This window comes from Euprymna scolopes, chromosome 20 (genome assembly GCF_053919585.1).
Source record: "Euprymna scolopes isolate OS-2025 chromosome 20, ASM5391958v1, whole genome shotgun sequence".
Classification (NCBI taxonomy): domain Eukaryota; kingdom Metazoa; phylum Mollusca; class Cephalopoda; order Sepiida; family Sepiolidae; genus Euprymna; species Euprymna scolopes.
Window position 1 is genome coordinate 45,480,310 of NC_136501.1, and position 21,007 is coordinate 45,501,316.

Genomic DNA, 21,007 nt, shown 5'->3' on the forward strand with positions numbered 1-21,007 from the left:
TACAGGTTTCGCATAATTGTTATTTGTAAGATTCTAATATCTTCCTTGTTTGCATGAATGTGAAACTTTCGGTGTAATATGATTTTTATATGACCTTGAAAAATAAAAACAAATTTAATTTAAAAGCAGGCACATAGAGAAAAACCAGGAACAGAAAAAAAAAAATGATAAAAATCATACAAACGATCACAATAGGAATGTGCAGATGCACGGCTGGGAAAAAAGAAAATCAGCACCTCTACCTCTCTTTAACTACCTGGCGTAATTTTTAGACAGCCTTTCGACTGTCTGAGATTTTGGGCTTGTGTATCATCCATATTTATAGACTTCAGTTTTGTTGACATTCTGCAAAGCGAGACTCTCTCGCCTTTAGGATCTAATTTAGTTATTTTTGTACAAACAAGGTGTTTTTTGTATTTAATTTAATATCTTAGGACTTTACTAATTATCATTGAAATAAACTTAGAAAACTAATATTTATCTTTCAAAACTTTTATGATGAATTTATTTAACTTCAAAATTTACAGTGACCCCCAATCGATCGAAAACTGTTTTCTCCAAAGCTTATTAAAATCTATTAAAATCCGTTATTTCTGAACAACTTTTGGTTTTACCAGAAAGATACAACCCTGAAGTTTATTATGTTAAAAGTAGAATAATATAATACTTTTCTATAATTTTTAATAGAATTTTAAGTTTAAAATTTTTCAAAAGATCGCGTTTGACACAGTTTTCGTCGAATGTAAACAAACAAATATTTTTAAAGGTTTTCGAATCAATTAAAGTAACTTTTTTTTTTATGTCTAAAGGAAATTTACTATGATTGGCTATAAGAATATGTAAAAATATTAGAATATAATTATTTTATATTTAAATAAATTCAAATAATTCAATTATTTAGCGCGACCTTGTACATTTTAGGAACTATGTGCTTACCGCCGCCATCTTAGATTTTATGTATGGGAACCCAGTCGCGTCTAAATATTTATTTAAGGATTTTCAAGAATTTTAATGTAACTAGACAGGCAAATACATGTTTTTTTTTTAAATAATTGAATTAAATTATAATTACAAACGCCATTTATGGTGAAATATGTTATTTTTAGTTTTATAATTTTTTCCTTCATAATAATTGATCAATCAAGCCTTAAATTTTTCTTAATACTAGTTAAAAGTAAAGAAAACTGCCTTTTCTATTTTTAAAACAAATATAAATTTTTCTCATTATATTTCTCAGTTTTAATATCACTTTTAGTCAATTTTTAATTTCAGAATTAAAATATTTTTTCCTTTCTTATTTTCTAATTAATAATAACCAATAGGCCATACTCTTTTTCCATAAACTAAATTATACTGTATTTCCTCTAATTCTTTATTGCATAAATCAAGTTGACAAAGACTTTCATTAGAATTCGGTGGCCCTTAAATGAGCCGTTTTTGGTAACCCTCTGGAGGTATGCAACTTGTTGGAATGTCACAACCATTATCTATGGAAATCCATGTCTTCATAGTTATAGTTAATTTTCAAAAAGAGAGATAATAACTTTTCGTAAACCGTAGCGGGCTACCGTATCTTGAAAAAAACGTAATATGCAAATACAATTGTTAGATAATAACATTGTTAAAAGTTAATTCGTTATTATCGATCTATCTGTCTATCTAACTATTTTTCTATCTATTCAATGATATTCTTAAAATAGTTTATATTGGTAGTTATTTATTGTTTATAGAATAAAGTGCAGCAATGGGTTTTAGCTGAAGATGTTTACATAAATTAGCTAGGTTAAATAAATAACCTTGGGCAGGCAGACGTGGAAGGGTCACACGTTAGTGATACGTGTGCTTTCTGAATGATGACGTAATGGAACTGAGGTCGGAAAGTTTAGTTAGTCGGAGAGAATTGGAGTTTGATCACCGAAGTGAATAGACGTACTTCAAGCTAGGAAGCGAAGCTGTGAAGAACAAACATGTAGAACCGAAATGCAGACTCTGTGAAGACCATTTGAGACAACTGAAATAAATTTATATTTTAAAAATATAAAGTGTTGTTCGGTGGTTTCACAAAAGAAGGAAGAAAAGTTTCATGTTTCATCACGGAGCTCAGCAGTGAAGATAGAAGAACCCTTGAAGAAAGAAAGGTATGAAGCCTATATTATTCTTCTTATAAAAAATGATACCTTATGTAAATAGGAACTGTAATATATGCCTGTGTGATAACTCTCTAATACAACATGACTCAGTTTATACCATATATCATATCCCCTGGCTAAACAACATACATACAATAAATACGTTTATAACGGGCGTTATAAGAACATATCTCCCACCCCTCTATACAACATATGACTCTAATATATAGCATCCTTCTAACTTCTCACCTGACTCTACAACACAATAAATACTTCTAATTTTGACACCCTGTTTTTAATTTACTTTTTATTTATTTTTATATTGTTATTTATTTATTTTTTTGCACCGATCCTTTAAAGCATTCCTTATGTACTGGTACATGGAAGTTTACACATTCTAAAATAAAATTTTTAATTCATTTAAAATTTTTTAAAAATATGTCTATTTTATAATCTTTGTAAAAAAATATTTTTTATCTTCATCTGAAAGATATTAATTATTGATAACACACTCCAAAACGCAAAAGTTAAAAAAAGTAAACACATTTAAATTTCGGATTTCAATCTTCAATATCGAAGGCACCCTGTGCAATTTTTTTTTCTACATTCGTTCACCCTCCTACCACAAAATGAGTGTGGTTAGTATATCGCTTTAAGGGGCTGAACAAGGGACAAATGAGGAAGGGGGCATGAAGTCCCCAAAATATATATTTATACAATGAATATGAAAAAAAAAGTTACACGCGTATAAAGTCCATTCTTTACTTATTAATCGATGAAAATTTGATATTGATTAGATAATTACCTGATTTTTGGTAGTTTCTTTTAAAGACAGACTCTGTTACAAAAATCAAAAACGCTCCATAAATTTGGCGGTCACTAAAAATTTAGCTGAATTAGATAGCTTGCCGAGAAACATTTTTCATAACTTTTTTTTCACGTGTACAAATATTTTTTTAAAAAATAAACTTTAGTCTTTAATCTTACAAGTGTAATCATGGTCCTGGATATGACCTTAAACTATATCCAGTGGTGAGGCCCCAGCTTGTGGGTTTTGGGGAGTGTGGAGCCACCCTTTAATTACCATTGCTCCCAGGTCCACTCTGACCCGGAGTGGTAGTACCTGTTAGGGTCCCAACTATGGGTTAAATAGAAACTGACGTGAAAACAACAAATATATTCTATTAAAAAAAAATTCTTCAAAATCTTTGGATTCGGCATTAAATAACCCGAAAAGGGTTGATAGGCCGTGTAGTGTTATCATAGAACTACTTTCATACGCGTAACAAGGAAATCATGGCGTATGAATATTGATGTAAACCGCCTAATACATATCGTATTCGACAACATGGCGTAGACCTCTACACACGTACCTTCAATCTCTCTTCCTATGTAAATATGTAATAAAGTTCTATATCAAATAAAACCACAACTTGGTTATCAATTACTTATAATAACAAACATAAATAAACGACAGGCCGTAAAACAACCAACCAACCAACCTACACTACAAGTGTAATCAAAAAGCAGTCGGAAACCTACAAAAAAATTATGATAAACTGGCTTTCAAGACTATGTCCCCCTATCTTTGTTCCACCATTTTTGCCCGTACTTAGTAAGCACAGAGAAAAACAACATAGGTAAACAAAAATAGAAAACAAAAAGAAAAAAACTCACGTAAAAATGATAGAAAACAAAAAGAAAAAAACTCACGTAAAAATGATAGAAAAACAAAAGGAAAAAAAGGGCGTAGGTAAGAAAAAATAGGCAAAGATTAAAAATTACATAAGTAAATCGTAAACATAATTTTCTTAGTACTCCGTCCGACTGATGTAGTTTCACATTATCTTCGATTACAGTGGTCTTCGAAACCCTTTTAGGAGTTTGTAATATCTTTTTATTTGATAGATGCCCGGCACAAATCTATATTCTAATATTTTGTCTGTGTGTGTGTATCTATATTCATATTAAAACCCCCTTCTTTTTAGTTTATTTATAAAGAAAATACAACTTTGTTATACATGGATCGTGGAATTGCATTCATCTGCAAAAAGATCTAGTTAATTTGCATATTCTTTTAAACATTCATTTTAATTAACTCCCTATTATTTTTTTCGTTTTTTTTTATGGGATGATCATCTTTAGTTAACTACTATGTGTGATTATATTCATGCAGATATTCTACATGATTTATACTTGCGTAATATTTGCGTAAAAAGTTATAGTAAGCACAAACCTCTTTCTATATATATTTATGTATGCGTATACATATTTGTTTAAAAAAGTTTGCCTATCAAACTCCTCTCAGAGTTTTCGATTTACCGCATAAAACTTAATATATAGGGTATTCGAACCCATGCAAAACTTTATATTTGGTTCTAGCCGGGGAAAATCCGTAAAAAAGTATAAAAATTTAAAAAACTGGAATTCCCCAGGCGAAAGGCGAACCACGGCATTACGAATATGCATGCGTAACATAATAGCTATTGGTTCATGTTTTAATTTTTAGCCTTGCAGAAAACATGCCGGGTGACTTGCATTTTTTCTTTCTTTTTTTAAGCAAAGAATTTCTCTTTTTTCTGAGGATTATATGCACGAAAAGAGTCGGTAGTGACATAATAATATGAACAACCAATTATTTCTGTATTACGAAACAGATCTGTAAAAAATGTACCGATATTTTAATGTGCTGAAGGCGATGTTTTGCATGAGAAATAAATATTTTCCCCGTGGAATGTAACTATACTATTATTTATATATATATATATATATATATACTAGCAAAAGTACCCGTCGTTGACTGGGTTCAAAAACAGCCTACAGAAAATGGACTCTGATTTATAAAAGTATGATAGGTTATGAAAAGGAAGGGTTGTAAAGAGATAGCTTCGAATTTGGGGGTATCAAAACCAAAGCAAAATATGATGAAAGTAAAAATAAAATAGATAAACCCCATAATTTATTATACCATACATGTTCACACTGAAACACTTATCACAATATTCTGTGGATCTATATTAAAAAACCTTGTTAAACTTTGTGACATATTTCCATTCTATTGAGGTCCGGCACGAACGAACACCCCATAATTTCATTATACCATATTTCTTCAAACTGAAACATAATTATAAAAGTATACTTATGCAGATATATATAAAAAGTCTTTATTAAAGTTTGTGCCTATTTCCATTCTATGGAGGCCAGGCGCGAACGCAGACCCTACAATTTTATTATACCATCCCTATTTAAGTTAAAACATACTTATCAATGTATTATTATGTATATATTTATATCAAAAACACTTGTTTTTTTTTAATTTTTACATTTTTTATTTCCATACCTTGTGGACCAGGCGCAAGCGCAGACCCCATAATTTTAATGAACCACGGTTCTGCCAGATCAAACATACCCATTCCTGTGTCTCGATATATCTTCTATCATTATATGTGATCAGTTTTTTAAAATAGTCAACCATATAGGAGCCTATTCGTGACCAGACACACACACACATACACACACACACACACACACACACAGCTTTATATTATATATATATATATATATATATATATATATATATATATATATATATATATATATATATATATATATCAGAAGAGATACTACATTTTTATCCTTGACTGAAGCTTTAGAAAGTGTATTTTGGTTCGAATTTCACGTTTGATACAGCAGCAACATCATTCACAGAAACATTTAAACATTTCACTTAGGGATGCTTGCAACCTTCATATGGTGCCTCCTAGATCTACCTGATGTCTTTCTAGAAACAAATTCTAACTATAAAGATATCAGAAAAACGAATGCTTACATTAATCATTTGATTCATATGAAATAAATGAATGACATGTCGCGGGAGGGCATTTGATGGGGTGTGGCATGGAGGTTTGCATCACGGGATCTCCAGCTGCGGTGTGGCTGGAAATCTCCTCTCAATTATTAAATCATTTCTCTCCGATAGGTTCTTAGGAGTAGTGGTTGATGGACAGAAATCAGAAGCTCTCAGTATTAATGCTGGAGTCCCTCAGGGGTCCATCCTGGGCCAAACTCTCTTCCTGATCTATATTAATGATCTTCCAAATCATTCCTTACATCATTCGTACACATTTATGCTGATGACACTACTATCTATGGTCGCACATCTAAGACCGTAAACGACCAAGTTCTCTCTGATTTTCTCTCCTCTTATCTTGAGCCGGTGGTTCAATGGGGGAAAGAGGTGGCTTGTAACTTTTAATGCATCTAAAACCAAGCTTTTATCTTTACATCATCAATGTTCTGATCCCCATCTGGCATCAATTGAAATGAATGGCTTTCGTCTTAATGAGGCCTCATGTTTTGACAAGCTTTTGGGCTTGAACTTTACTTCTGATCTTTAATGGAACACATACATTACATCCATTGCCAAGGCCGCTGGCAAAAATGTGGGATCCTTCTATCGATCCAGTAGATATCTTACTGCTGATGCAGTTCTCTCTCTATGTAAGAGCCAGGTACGTCCAAGGATGGAGTGCTGTTGCCATATTGTGGCAGGAGCTGCTAGAAAGGACTTATCCTGCCTTGATAGAGTTCAAAATAGACTTTGTAGTCTCGTAGGGGATGTCCTTTTCTCTTCCCTGCATACTCTTTCTCACAGAAGAGATGTTGCGAGTTTGTCTCTGCTTTATCGTTATTTTCATGGCAAGTGCTCGGCTGAGCTTCAATCTATGATCCCTCCTCATCAAACTTTCACAAGAAACACCCGTCTAGCAAAAAACACTATCAATAATTTCCCCCACTCTTTATCTGTGCCTAAAACTAAACGTAGATTCCATGAGCAAAGCTTCTTTCTTAGAACTGCACACCTATGGAATTGTCTTCTGTTTTCCTGCTTTCCAGCTGACTACAATATGGTTGTCTTCAAGTCTAATATAAACAAATTCTTGATCCATATAAGTTAACAAATTTACCGAATCTACATTACTAACGATTACTATATTGTCCAATTTCTACTGTACACTCTTTAACCCTTATTATCGAGTGGCCTCTTGGCCTTGATAAGTGGTGATGCCTATGTAAAACAAAATGATTCGTAAAACAGCAGCAGTAGCACCACCACACCACCAACACCACCAACAACACCAACAACAACAAGAGCAGCAATACCAACAGCAGCAACAACAACAATAACAACAGCAACAACAACAACAATAACAACAGCAACAACAGCAACATTAGCAACAACATCAGCAACAACAACAGCAGCAGCAATAACAACAACAACAACAACACCCGATTAGATTTTTTCAAATGACTTTTTATGCATTTTATCTTTGGTGATCTTCCATCTTTTAAAAATGTGCAAACGGTGACAACATACATACGAACATAAAATTCCCTTAGCGTATTATTATTATAGAAATTCTGAAAAGTGGCGATAGGTAAATGGTTAACGATGCGAATTGATAATCTGTGTGTACCAAGTCTGAATCCAAGTCCAAATCCAAGTACAAATTCAAACCTTTCATTTCGGATGCTGGCAACCTGCATGGAGTCCTCCTTCTGCTGTAAGTGCCCAATGTCATTCTAGGAATAATTTTAGCTAAGATATCGGGGAGACCAATGCCAAACACGGAATCGTTATGTTCATGGCAAGTGTTCATTTGAACTTCAATCTATTGTCCCCTCTTACAAAACTTTCACAAAAATCACTCGTCTAGCTGCAACAACAATTAACAGTTTGCCCCATTCTGTGCCTACATCTAGATGCAAATTCCATGAACAGGGCTTAACTGCTCGCATGTGGAACTCTGTTTTGCTGGCCTGCTTTCAAACTCATTACAATGTGGTAGTCTTCAAGTCCAATGTAAACAAGTTTTTATTGAGCCCCCCACCCCACCCTAAATGCTCCATTTCCACCATTAACTATTAATACGCTCGTGTCTCAGTGACTAATGTACTACTGTACACTCAGGCCTTCAAGCCTTGATAAATGGTGACTCTTATATGAAAAAAAAATTTTTTAAATGATCTAATTCATGAATGAATTATAATGTTTGTTCATACATTTAGACAATACGAGGAAGTAAATATGAAATAAACTTTCAGATAAAATAGGAAATTAGTTTTAAAAATTGTTGATAATCATTAACATCCGCATTACACATGTAATAAGCTGCTGCTCCGTCATTAGAGACCGACACGCCCCTAAGAACAACTTAAAGCAACACGGCCATTTTAACACCTCTACAAGATGCTGTAAAAACAGAAAACATTGTGTTTGTATCCGTTTTTTCTACTAGTATGTTGCTTTTCTCATACCTTATCCCATGAATTCATTTTTCATCAGAGAAAAAACATGGAATATATTGAGGGAAACCGATCCCAACTATAGAATTATCTGATTCATACGAAACGAATCAATGAATATAGATTCAAACACGAAATATAAAATTAAAAAAACACACACACACAAGATTTAAAATAAAAAAATAAAAAATTTATATATATGAAAGGCATGTGTATGTCTGTCAGACCGAGTTGTTGAAACAAGGCCGATAGCCATTAGTCGCGTGCTCTCGTGTAATGAATGAATGTGTGAATATAGGATTGACATGAAATTCTTAAAGATAAACTAAAATGACCAAAAAATGGTCTCAAATGACTTAAATAAATAAAAAGTAAATGACTTAGAATGACTTTAATGAACTTAAGGATGAATTGAATGACCTTAAGAATGACTTGAATGCTTAAAAAATACGTGGAATCCTTCAAAAACAACTTAAATGATCTGAAGAATGACTTTGATGGCGTTGAGACTGACTGGTTGTAAAGTGAGTGATCATTTTACATTAAATTAATACAGAAAAGTGATCCCCATTTTATATCACAAAGTTACAAACATATGTACAGCAAGTAGTAAGAACAGATACTGCCCTTTGATCTTGGCCAAAAGGCCAAGAAAAGGGTATTTATTTGCTCCCCCACTGAGCAAATTAGGCACAAGGCCGATTTTTAATGTGAGGAGTAAAGAGGAAATGGGGACCAACTCCCCGGGGAGTAGGGGAGTTGGATAGTGACAATTGGTATGAAGGGTTGCCCCTACATTTACCAAGGTCTTATATGTGGGGTTGGAATTTATTTGTGCCCCCACCGATCAAATTAGGCGCAAGGACGATTTTTAATGTAAGGAGTGAAGGGGAAATGGAGACCAGCTCCCCGGGAAGTAGAGGAGCTGGATAGTGACAATTGGTATGAAGGGTTGCCCCTACATTAACCAAGGTCTTATATGTGGGGCTGCCCCCATATATGGTCTTTGCTTGCAGTATCTGCCGGAACAGATACTACAGTTTTATCTTGGCCAAAAGGTCAAGAAAAGCTTAAAAAGCTAAGAACAGCATCTATTAACAACAGACCTTTGATCTTAACCAAAAAGGCCAAGCATAAAAGTGTTACGGACTGATCGACAGACGGACCGACTGACAGACAGAGTGACTTATAGAGTCGCTTGCACGTGACTAAAAATTGATATTAAAATGCTATTTTTCTGAATTTTTTAGATGAAAATTAATAAGTTGTGTATAGCAGACCACATATGGTGGTTAGAAGGAAACCATTTACCCTTATATAGAGAAAATTTGAAGCAGAGAAGAATGGTCGACTCAAAGAAGCAGCGCATATGTTCAGTGACGATCACCTACTAGACAGACCTAGTATAGAATTTAATGCAATATGGGAATCATTTATTATAAATAATAGATAATATATATATTGTAGTAACTAATGGCTAACTTACCAAAATGTTGCTGCTGGAGCTGAAAAGGCTATTCTAACGTCCAAGTTGAACGATAATTTGTGGGATATTTATACTAATAGAGAAAGGTTCAGTTGTAAGAAAAACCATCTTAACTAATGAAGAGTTACTATCTTTTTTGTTACTTGTAATTAAGAGAACTGAGAAGAAGTTCGCAAAGGAAGTATTTTTTTTTTTTTGCAATCTTGCTTCAGGCCAGCTATGCACGATGTTATCTGACTGTTTTCAGCAATATATATATATATCGTTTGAAAAAACAACAACAAATCTAAATTTATAAGCGATAAAAATAAACAGTAAATTCATCAAGGTTTCGTGGCCTGACAGTTAGGGCGACGGACTGTGCAAACATAGTCTTAAGTTCGATCCCTAGAAACAGTTGAGCTACGCTGATGAGATTTAATGAAACTCGAAACACGCGTGTACATAGATTACTGTTTTAAAAATAAATTTAAAAAAATATTATATATACATGGAAAAAATATGCTTTATCAATTATATTTCATCTTTTATTCATACCAATCCTTTAATTCATGAAGCTCGATGTAACTACAGAGCATATACAAATAAATGACAAAAAAGACTACATCCCAAATTTCAAGATGTTGTCCATTTTACCGTTTATTTCTTTCACCATGTTAAAATGTTCAATTCTTGACAGCACCTGTTCCGTAGTGCAGAATAATTAATGTAATTATTATGTCAATTTTTTTTTTACTTTATTCTGCATTTAGTCATCAATTTTAAAAGAAAATAAAAAGAATATGGCATAATTACAAAATCCGTAAAATCGGAGGAGTAGTTACAATTGTGTTTTGTTATGCCATTTTTTAATTGTTTCAAAAGGATAAAGTACTTGCTGTAGGAAATTTCAAGTGTGAGAGCTCAATGCGGAGCAGAGCATGTATAAGGGTTAAAAGAAAAAAATCCAACACATGCCTAGCCTAATCTCATTATAAATTTATTTCAACTCATATATAAAAAATATAATAAGATATAAAATTTTAACAAAATAAAAAAGTGGAGAAGTAAAAACAGTAGGAGAGCTCAACCCGCTGTAAGTGAGGATAGGATGTTCTTCCAAAAGTTGTAGCTGTATGAAAACTCAAGTGTGAGAGCTCAATGCGGAGTTGAGCATACATAAAGGTTAAAATAAAAAAAATCGACACAACTTTAGCTCATAATTATTGTAAATGTATTTCAACTCAGTGCAAGCCTCATCAAATGAGGTAAACTAGTCAGTTCTGTCGCTGACTTAAAACAATTTTACTTATAACCGTAGTATGTATTTGTTGCAAGCAGAGAAAAAAGATGATGAAATGAGGGAAGGGAATAATTTTGTTAAGAAAAGTTATTGGAGGGGGTCACTAACTAGAACAGGCAACCAATGGATTTGATTGAAAAATGTGCGATTTCACCAATTTCGATGGCAATAAAAATATGGAAGTGCGAAATATTCGTTGATCATCATTCAATCCCGAGTAAAGTCGGGTCTCCATGCTAGTATATATATGCATATATACTAGCAGTTCATCCCAGCTTTGCATTGGCCCTATGTTATGTTCATAACTTTATGTGCATATGTATATATATATATATTAAAAAGTTTGACTCATGTCCAGGAACCCAACATCTAAGATTTCAAGTGTTTAGACCCAAAATTGTCAGAGGAGTTTAGTAGATCAACTCTTTCAATTTCGATCTCTTGGCAGCCAAATTTTCGCACCAAAACCGATTAAATTTTTGCTGCATGTCTCATTTCCCTTCATGTAAAATTTCAAATATTTAGACCCAAAAGTTGCTGAATAGTTTTCTAGAGACCGCAAAGGTGAAATCTTTCGAACTTTGACCACTTGGTAGCCAAATTTTCGGCTAAAAAAAAGATTAAAACGCTTGTCTTATATCTGAATACACTTTATGTAAAATTTCAAATGTTTAGACTAAAAATTGGCTGAGAGATCAAATTTTTTTAAACTTTGACCCCAATTTTGATCCCTTAAACTTGGGCTCAAATCAAATTAAATGTTTGAACTATGTTCAAGGAACGTACATCTAACATTTCAAGTGTTTAGACCCAAAATTGGTGGAGGAGTTTATTAGCGTTTTCAAAGGTCAAATCTTTGACCCTTTGACAACCAAATTTCTGCCCGAAAACCGATTAAAAAGATTTTCCCAAATTTCCATACCCTTATGTAAAATCTCGAGTCTGTAGACTAAAAATTGGCAGAGTAATTTGGTAGGGAAATGTACACACACAGGGACAGACACACAGACAATTTCACTTTTATATATATACTAGCAAAAGTACCCGTCGTTGACTGGGTTCAAAAACAGCCTACAGAAAATGGACTCTGATTTATGAAAGTATGATAGGTTATGAAAAGGAAGGGTTGTAAATTTGGGTTGAATTTTAGGGTATCACAATCAAAGCAAAACATGATGAAAGTAAAAATAAAATAGATAAACCCCATAATTTATTATACCATATATAATAATAACATTGTATTGGAATCAGGAATTTAAAACAGAATTAGTAACTGCATTGAAATCGAAAAACAAATTTGGAATCGTCCCATCACTGGCAGCAATTCAAGGCAAAATTGGACAGATGCTAGGCTACTAGCAATTCAAGGCAAAATTGGACAGATGCTAGGCTACTAGCAATTCAAGGCAAAATTGGACAGATGCTAGGCTACTAGCAATTCAAGGCAAAATTGGACAGATGCTAGGCTACTAGCAATTCAAGGAAAAATTGGACAGATGCTAGGCTACTAGCAATTCAAGGCAAAATTGGACAGATGCTAGGCTACTAGCAATTCAAGGCAAAATTGGACAGATGCTAGGCTACCACAAATTCCATACATGGCAATTGAAGAATGCTTGTTTTATGTTTTGCCAAATGAATTGAATTGAATTAATTTCCTGCACTCATACTGCATAATCTATGCTAATATTTTAATTAGCTTTTTATATTTTAATTATTACTTCTACAGATTGTGGAAAGGGAGTCGGGTGCAAAGTAATTTTTTGTTGCAAACATTGGATACACATGAAGTGAGAGATAATAATCAGTTTGTATGCAAGAAGTTACAAACAATGAAGAAGGTTGCAAATTTTAATGTGTTTGTAGTATATTTCAATGACAAAGTTATTGCAATTGTTCAGAAGTATGGTTATCTTTGTACATTCATAGAACTTCTGCCATTACTAACTAGAAGAGCGTTACTTTTGAATTATAAGCCATGTTTAATTTCAGAAGAGTTTTCGATATATAGCTAATGTGTACAAGTCCTAAAGATAAAAAGAGTTTTCAATGTGTAGTTGATCTGTACAAGTGTTGAACTCTAAAATTCTGCTGGCAAGATCTTTCTCATGTAGACACAAAAAAATTATGTGTGGGAATCCTAAAATATCCAACATATAGCAATTCCGGTTTCTGATTGGTTGCTAGCAGAACATGGATTCATTTGATTGGTCAATAAAACCTTCCATTTTTCTTTAATCATACTCTCATATATATAAAAGATATTGTAACAGTTACCACCGTCGATCAAGGGAAGAGTCCATCGGGCATGTGTACACTATGTGATTAAGTACTGAAATGAGATCTGTCCATTGAAGATTGAGGATATGTGTCACATAAAGAGAAACAATATGAGGATGATATGATGGATGTGAGTATTAAAGACAGGCTTAGATCTGATGACCTCAGAGGAAGATTAAATCTGCACAATATAGTGAAATTTCTAAAGAACAGGAGACTTTGTTTGCATGGTCATATTGAAAAGATGAATAAAAGTTTTTGTGTGAGTAAATGCAGAATAGATTATGTAACGGAGTCAGTCAGCAAAGAAAATATGACAGGAAGTGATGAGGATGAACTTGAGAGAAAAAGGGATAAATAAAGACCTGGCCAGAGTTAGTACGACGTCAATTGTTAAAAGCCATTCAACATATACAAGCATGTAAAACAGAAGTCAAAGCTATAATGCTGATAATGTTGCTGCGGCTACTGATGATGATGATAATGATGATGATAATGGTGATGGTAATGATGATGGTGGTGATGCGGCTGCTGCTGCTGATGATGATGATAATGTGGTGGTGGTGGTGGTGGTGGTGGTGGTGGTGGTGGTGGTGGCGGTGACGATGATGATGATGATGATGATGATGGTGGTGGTGGTGGTGGTGGTGGTGGTGGTGATGATGATGATGATGATGAGGCTGATGATGATAATGGGGTGGTCGTGGTGGTGGCGATGATGATGATGATGATGATGATGATGATGATGATGGTCGTGGTCATGGTGAAGAAAAGGTCCAAGTATCTTTCAGCATGATAAACCTGTCTAGTGTTGGGTATTGCTGAAGAAACAAACCATTGCATTGTCTGCATCTCTTATTACGTAGTTACGAGGGCGTGCAATAAGTAATGCCCCTGACCCACTTTCAATAGCAGTAAAGCAACGAAACTTGGCACAGTTATTAGTCTTTCTCTACATAGGAACCACCCAGAGTTATGCATTTCTCCCATCGTTTGATGCAGCTCTGGAGATCGTTTTTGTAGAACACTCCAGGTTGGTCCTCCAACCACGAGGTGACTTCAGAAATCAAGGCTGTATCATCTGGGAAACGCTTTCCTTTCAAAAACAACTTCATGGCTGGGAAGAGATGAAAGTAAGAGGGTGCAAGGTCAGGAGAGTAGGGAGGATGGGAGGATTTCATAACCACATGCCCGTGCTTCTGATCTGGCAACATGCGAGTTGTGGACTGGAGCGTTGTCCTGCAGGAGGAGGGTACCTTTGCTGATCTTTCCCCGCCTCTTGATTTTGATAGCTTCCCTTAATTTCCTCAAAAGTGAAGCATAATAGGCTCCTGTAATTGTGGCACCCTTTGCCAGGAAATCTGTCATCACTACTCTATCCTGGTCCCAGAAGATTGTGAGCATGACCTGCCAGCAGAGGCTGCACCCTTGCCTTCTTTGGAGGTGGAGAGTCCAAGTGCTTCCATTGCACTGACTGGGCTTTGGTCTCTGGATCATAGTGATGGACCCAGGTTTCATCCTGTGTAATCAGTCTTTTGAAAAACTTTCACTCATCTTCTTGGCACATCTCCTAATTCATCCTCGAGCACTCGACGCGTTCTCACTTCTGGAATGGTGTGAGCAACCTGGGAATCCATCTGGCAGACATCTTTTGAATATGCAAATGGTTATGAATGATAGTTTCCACAGACCCTGTACTAATCTTGACATCTTGGACTATTTGGCGAATAGTAATGTGCCGATCTTCCAAAATGGCAGCCTCAACTTGACGGACAGATGTCTCATCAATGGCAGAAGAGGAGCGACCAGGTCTGGGAGCTGTTTCCACAGACTTCCGGCCATGTTTGAATTCACGATGCCAGCGTTTTACAAGGTCATATGATGGGGCATTATTACCATATAGCATATTCTTTTCATTGTTTTAACTCTCAAGTATATATCCGACATAGTTAGACACAGTTAATCAACCGAGAACCACATCACTCTATATAAAAGCATATAAGATATCAATGGATATATACCTGAGAATCAAAACAAGGAAAAGAATATGCTGTTGTCCTAGCCCTAATCATTAAACTGTATCTGACATTTTGATATCATGAAGTTGTATTATGAAAATCATCAATAAATATATAAAGACATTAAAAACATGAAGAAGAGTAAGAAGTTCGCCCTGGGTTCACTTTTAGCAGCCATATAACACTCGATTCCCTTATTTTGTCCTTTACTCCACACATGCCATTAGAGATGTTATTGACAAAGTGTGAAGAATTGCTGTTTTCTGGATCAAAATTTACCTATCAAACGTTTATCATTGGTTAATTTTTTACCTTGATATATATATATATATATATATATATATATATATATATCATATATATATATTATATATATATATATATTATATTTTATATTACAAAATTATCATATATATACATATATATATATATATATATATATATATATATATATGATAATTTTGTAGCTTACTCCGTAAGTCAACTCTTTCTGGCTTAAAACTCATTGGTATATGAAAACTTACTGAATTACATGAACTCAGTATATTACATATAAGTCTATATATATATATATATATATATATATATATATATATATATATATATATATATATATATATATATTTTATGAACTATATATACACATATTCCAAAGGTGGGCCAGTGGTTTCATTATATGGAATCAACCATTTGTGGCTGAATGAAATCAATACAACTCATCAGCTACTTTAAAAAAGCGAAACAATGTGAAAATAAACAAACAAATAAAAAAAGCATTGTTTCGGTTTCTCAAAGTCGCTGATGAGTTGCATTGATTTCATTCAGCCACAAATGATTGATTCAATACAATGAAACCACTAGTCCGCCTTTAGAAATATGTGTATATATAGTCTATAAATAAATATTTGTATTTTCAGCTCTCACATTCGCGATTGAGCACTTTATTTGATTTCTTTTCATCACTTCCTGACACACTATTTAAAAAGTCGGTCAATTTATCTTATGCGCAGATTATCATATAATGATTAGATCACTCTGACAGACATTAAGAAGCATTTAAAAAGTAAATGTTTAAATGTCAACAATATTTCTCGTGGTTAAATGTAGCCGAATGGATTAGATCCTTGCTAATGAAGCCAGAGATGGCTTCTGTTTTCAGACTCGAATCTGTCGCCTGGTGTTAATCGTGACACCCTGCACTGATGATTCCTAAAAGGATGAAACACTAGTGTCTATAAGTATTTATTAATTATTATAGTAAATAATTATCTATCTATCTATCTATGTATCTATATATATATATATATATATATATATATATATATATATATATATATACATATATTACCTGCTTACACTAGGTGGTTTCCTGCAGATCGGTGTCGTGTGGTACATCTGTTTGGGCTCTAATCTCTGCAATAGTTCTCCACTCACACGCACACAAACATTAACGAACACACAGACACACACAAATATTATTCTTAGTCCCCGACTTTTTGTATTTGTTTGGCTTCATTTTTTTTATCGTTTTTTTCGTTGATATAGCAACACCAATTACGCTTTAATCATGTTGGCACACCAAACTTAAGCAACATTAAAAATCTGACCAGTACCAGATGGGTGACCATCAAGGAATACTAGGTGGTATATGTAGGAGAACGTCAACACTTTTGGCAGATTTTGCAGCCTACCTGGCCTAAAACTATCTCCGCACTGTCGAGCTGCTGACTCAGATTGGTTGGAACAAGTAAGTGAGGCTGGATCTGTGCAAACCAGCTTTACTTTAAACAAACTCCCAGTGCAAGTCAGTCAACAATTCTGGAATGGTCAGTTAGTTTTTGTCGTTCCAAATGAATGAAACGCTTAGCAACACCAGACCTAGGATTATTGTTCTTGTGACCCTGTCTCTTGTATGATATTTTATTATGTTAAGCATCAATTAACCTCAACAGAGTTGATCTTTAGTTAAACATACAAACCAAACTGAACCAAACAGATTACCATAAATGCATGATTAAACGCAGTAGATCTTATTAGATTTGAACTTAGAATGATGGATCTTATCATCTGTAAAAGTATCCATTTGACCGACTATGCATCTGCGCAGATATTTAAATGTAATGTGATAGGACATATTTCCCCTCCTTATATAGTCCCGTGTAGACATGGTCCCAAATAGTTGCCACATACGTCCAAATGGCAATATGCCTTGTTTGGTGTGAACAAGAGTAAAAAAAAATGAATGCAAAATAATTATTATGTTTCATCATTAAATAACGCGACAGGTTAATCTATTGCTAAACAGACAAATAAAACAGGCTGGTTTGGTCAGTCTCAGAATAAAACTAGAAAGCATTCTGTGATCGGAATAAGAATTGGCTAATAAATTGCAAAATAATTACATACAACAGGACAAGGTAAATGGCAAAATGATTAGAGATTGGAAACAAAATGTATTACAGAATAAATTAAGACCAGAAAATACGATCACAGAATAAATGATCACGGCTGAATATATCCGTTCAAGTTTTATTGGTGCTTTATTAATAAAGATGTCCGATACAGAATAATCGCGTTGTCACACTGGTTTTCATTAGATCACCAAAGTAAAGCAACGTTGAGTTGAGCCTGGCCAGTACCAGATGGGTGAACAGCTTCTGCATCCCACCTAGCTTCTATCTGTTTCAACTCTGCCCTGTTGTTCAATCAGACTGGTTGCGATGATAGAGTGAGGCTGGCTCTGCACAAACCAGTTTCACTTTAAACAAACTCCCAGCGTGTGTCATCAATCATCCCTAGGATGATCAGATGGTCTTTGTCGTTCCGACAGAACAAACTTTCTTTCTCTCAAAAGTTTCCAAGTTGTGAATTAAGTGAGGAAAGTTATACAGAACGAATCATACTCTCTAAATGACTGTCGTCCTTAGTCAAATAAAAGAGAAAGTGTACATCATTATAACAATAGTCTCCATAGGTGCTATAGCAGTGTTTTTATTCTAGAAGACCCCTACCTTGCAAAGAGGACATCTATTCATTTAACATTATGGTAGCAGTCACTTTGAGGCGCGCTTTTATGGTTGCAGATATGCGTCCCAAGAACATCCTACAATGTATTTCTACATTAGTTATACATCCCATCTCTTTCTTTGTTTACCCTGACAATACATGTATTTTCGATTGTGTTTGAGACAATTAACGTAGCCTTCTACCATAGCCTTTTTTTTTAGTAATTATATCTGTTATTTTTATCTCCTTTATGTATCATGTTCTTTTTGTCCTCCTTACATTTGTTTCTGATTTACCGTTTCTGTGGGACATAAATCTGTGCAGTCTGTCATAAGCAACTATATATAATTCTATTTCAATATGATGAATGCAACTTGGAAAAACTGCAGTAGACAACCCAACAAAGATTTGTACCGAACATAAAGCACAATATTTATTAAAACATTTAATAAAGATCGGTATGGTCTCACTTTGCTTATCTTTCAGGCACAGAGCAGTCTACTATGAGGCACAGTTCAATTGAGCAATGCCAGCTCAGATTTTTTCCTTAAGTTCAACGATGCTATAAAATTATACGCTTTCCTCTTTCAAATAACACATGAAATAAAAATGCTCGGATATTAATGAATTACAAACAAAACAAAATATATAGTAAATCATGGTGGCTCTGTAATTGTTCTTTAATCATTACCTTTTTCTTTTGTTTATTTTCAACTCTCGCTTGTACACAGGGAAACACTATAATAGAGCACAGACGCGCGTATGGCAGCAGCAGCAGTAGCAGCTGTATACAAATGACCGAGCCGTGCGCAAGAAAAGAAAGAAAGAAAAAGATTATAAAAAAAGAAAAACGTAGACCCTTGGTGTTAGAGATGGACAGAAAAAGGCATGTTACGCACGTGGCTGAGAGCAACAGGGAAAGACGTACCCAAAACGTGATCAGACAAAGATAGTACCATGTGTTTGATATAGCAGAGTCTTGTTAAGTACATTGGAGCACGAGGAGACTTTTTAATAAGAGACAAGGCGTCATTTTGGAAAGTACCTGTAAATAAGTGCCTGCTGTTTCGACTGGGAAAAAGTGTGTTGAATTCTTTCCTTGTCTTTATTGCAACGGTGACTACATGGCAAACACGTGTTTAACGTTACAACTTAAAAAACAAGATGCATCTAATTTACACTCATATTTTTTTTTTTAATATTTTACATGTGTTTTGTTGAACAGCGGAAGACTACTAAACAACTCCTCAGAGACAAATACATGTATATTCCTAAAAAAACTATTAAAAGGATTTTTTGTATAATTATATATATATATTTTGTGTACAGAAAGTTGTTAGTTGAGACAGATCATTGGTACCGTCGGTTTCAAGCCCGATAATAAGGCCCGTTTAAGGTATACTTATCAAGCTATCTTCAGCCAATATTCGTCTATCTTATAACCGGAAGTGTGAAGTATATATGCCTCGCGAATTCACGTTTAAATCTCGTTTTGTTAAATCCCCCCCTTTTTTATCGGATGATGTAATACCTAATTTTAAACTTTGAATTATTTAAATTTAAGATCTAATTTCGAAAAGAATTTCCTTATATAAATCGATTTTAATTTGAACCCAAATTAATTTTAAAATCTCTTTTCTTATGTATAAAAACTTTAAAATCTGTATTGGTATCGGTTAAAAACTTAAAAATTCGTTTAATTATATCGAATTACGTTTAAAAATTTCCAAAAATACGTTTAAAGTTTAAAAAAATATTTTTAATTATATCGAATCAGGTTTAAAAATTTCGAAATACGTTTAAAAATTTTTTTTTTTTAATCCAAATCTTTCAAGGTTTGGGAAAGTGAGTATTTATCTATCCTAAGTGATTTCCCTAGTTTATTAACATTATTATATTTTTCTATAGTTTTAAATTCAAAATAGATTATAAATTACATTTATAAAATATAATTAAAATTTTTTTTATAAAATACATTAATTTAAAATCTATAATATAATTGCGATTAAAATCCAAGTTTACCGACTAATCATTTTTATATTTACAATTTTTTTTTATTACATATATATATATATATATATATATATATATATATATATATATATATATATATATATAAACAACATCTAAGTGTTGTTCTTTTCATTGATCCAATTTATTAGGAGCCCCTTCCTTCTATGTATGCATCTTTTCAAAGCTTCACTCCTCACATTTAAACATTTTATTTTTGGGTCATGAATGGTGCTTACCTCCGTTTTCATTGAACACTAAAACTAGAGTAGGGCATTTTTTTTCTTAGCCTTCTAGACAAGCATTTTCCAAAAACACATAAACTACATAAACCTTTTAATAGAAACACTGTGAAAGTTAGTTACTCGACAGCTCCATCAATAAAGTCGATAATATCCAAAGAACCAAAAAAGATAGATAACGCAGGCTGCTCTTGCAGGACCAAAAATAGCTGTCCATTGGAGGGTAATTGTAAAGCTGAATCCCTTGT

The 21,007-nt window shown here is 33.7% G+C and overlaps 1 protein-coding gene and 1 pseudogene across 2 annotated transcripts in view; both read right to left on the reverse strand.

Moving 5' to 3' along the window:
• Window positions 1-21,007, reverse strand: part of LOC145241407 (potassium voltage-gated channel subfamily KQT member 1-like) — a 268,765-nt gene that overhangs the window by 148,294 nt on the left and 99,464 nt on the right. The window lies entirely within an intron of this gene.
• On the reverse strand, window positions 8,959-9,095 carry LOC145241869 (U2 spliceosomal RNA; annotated as a pseudogene).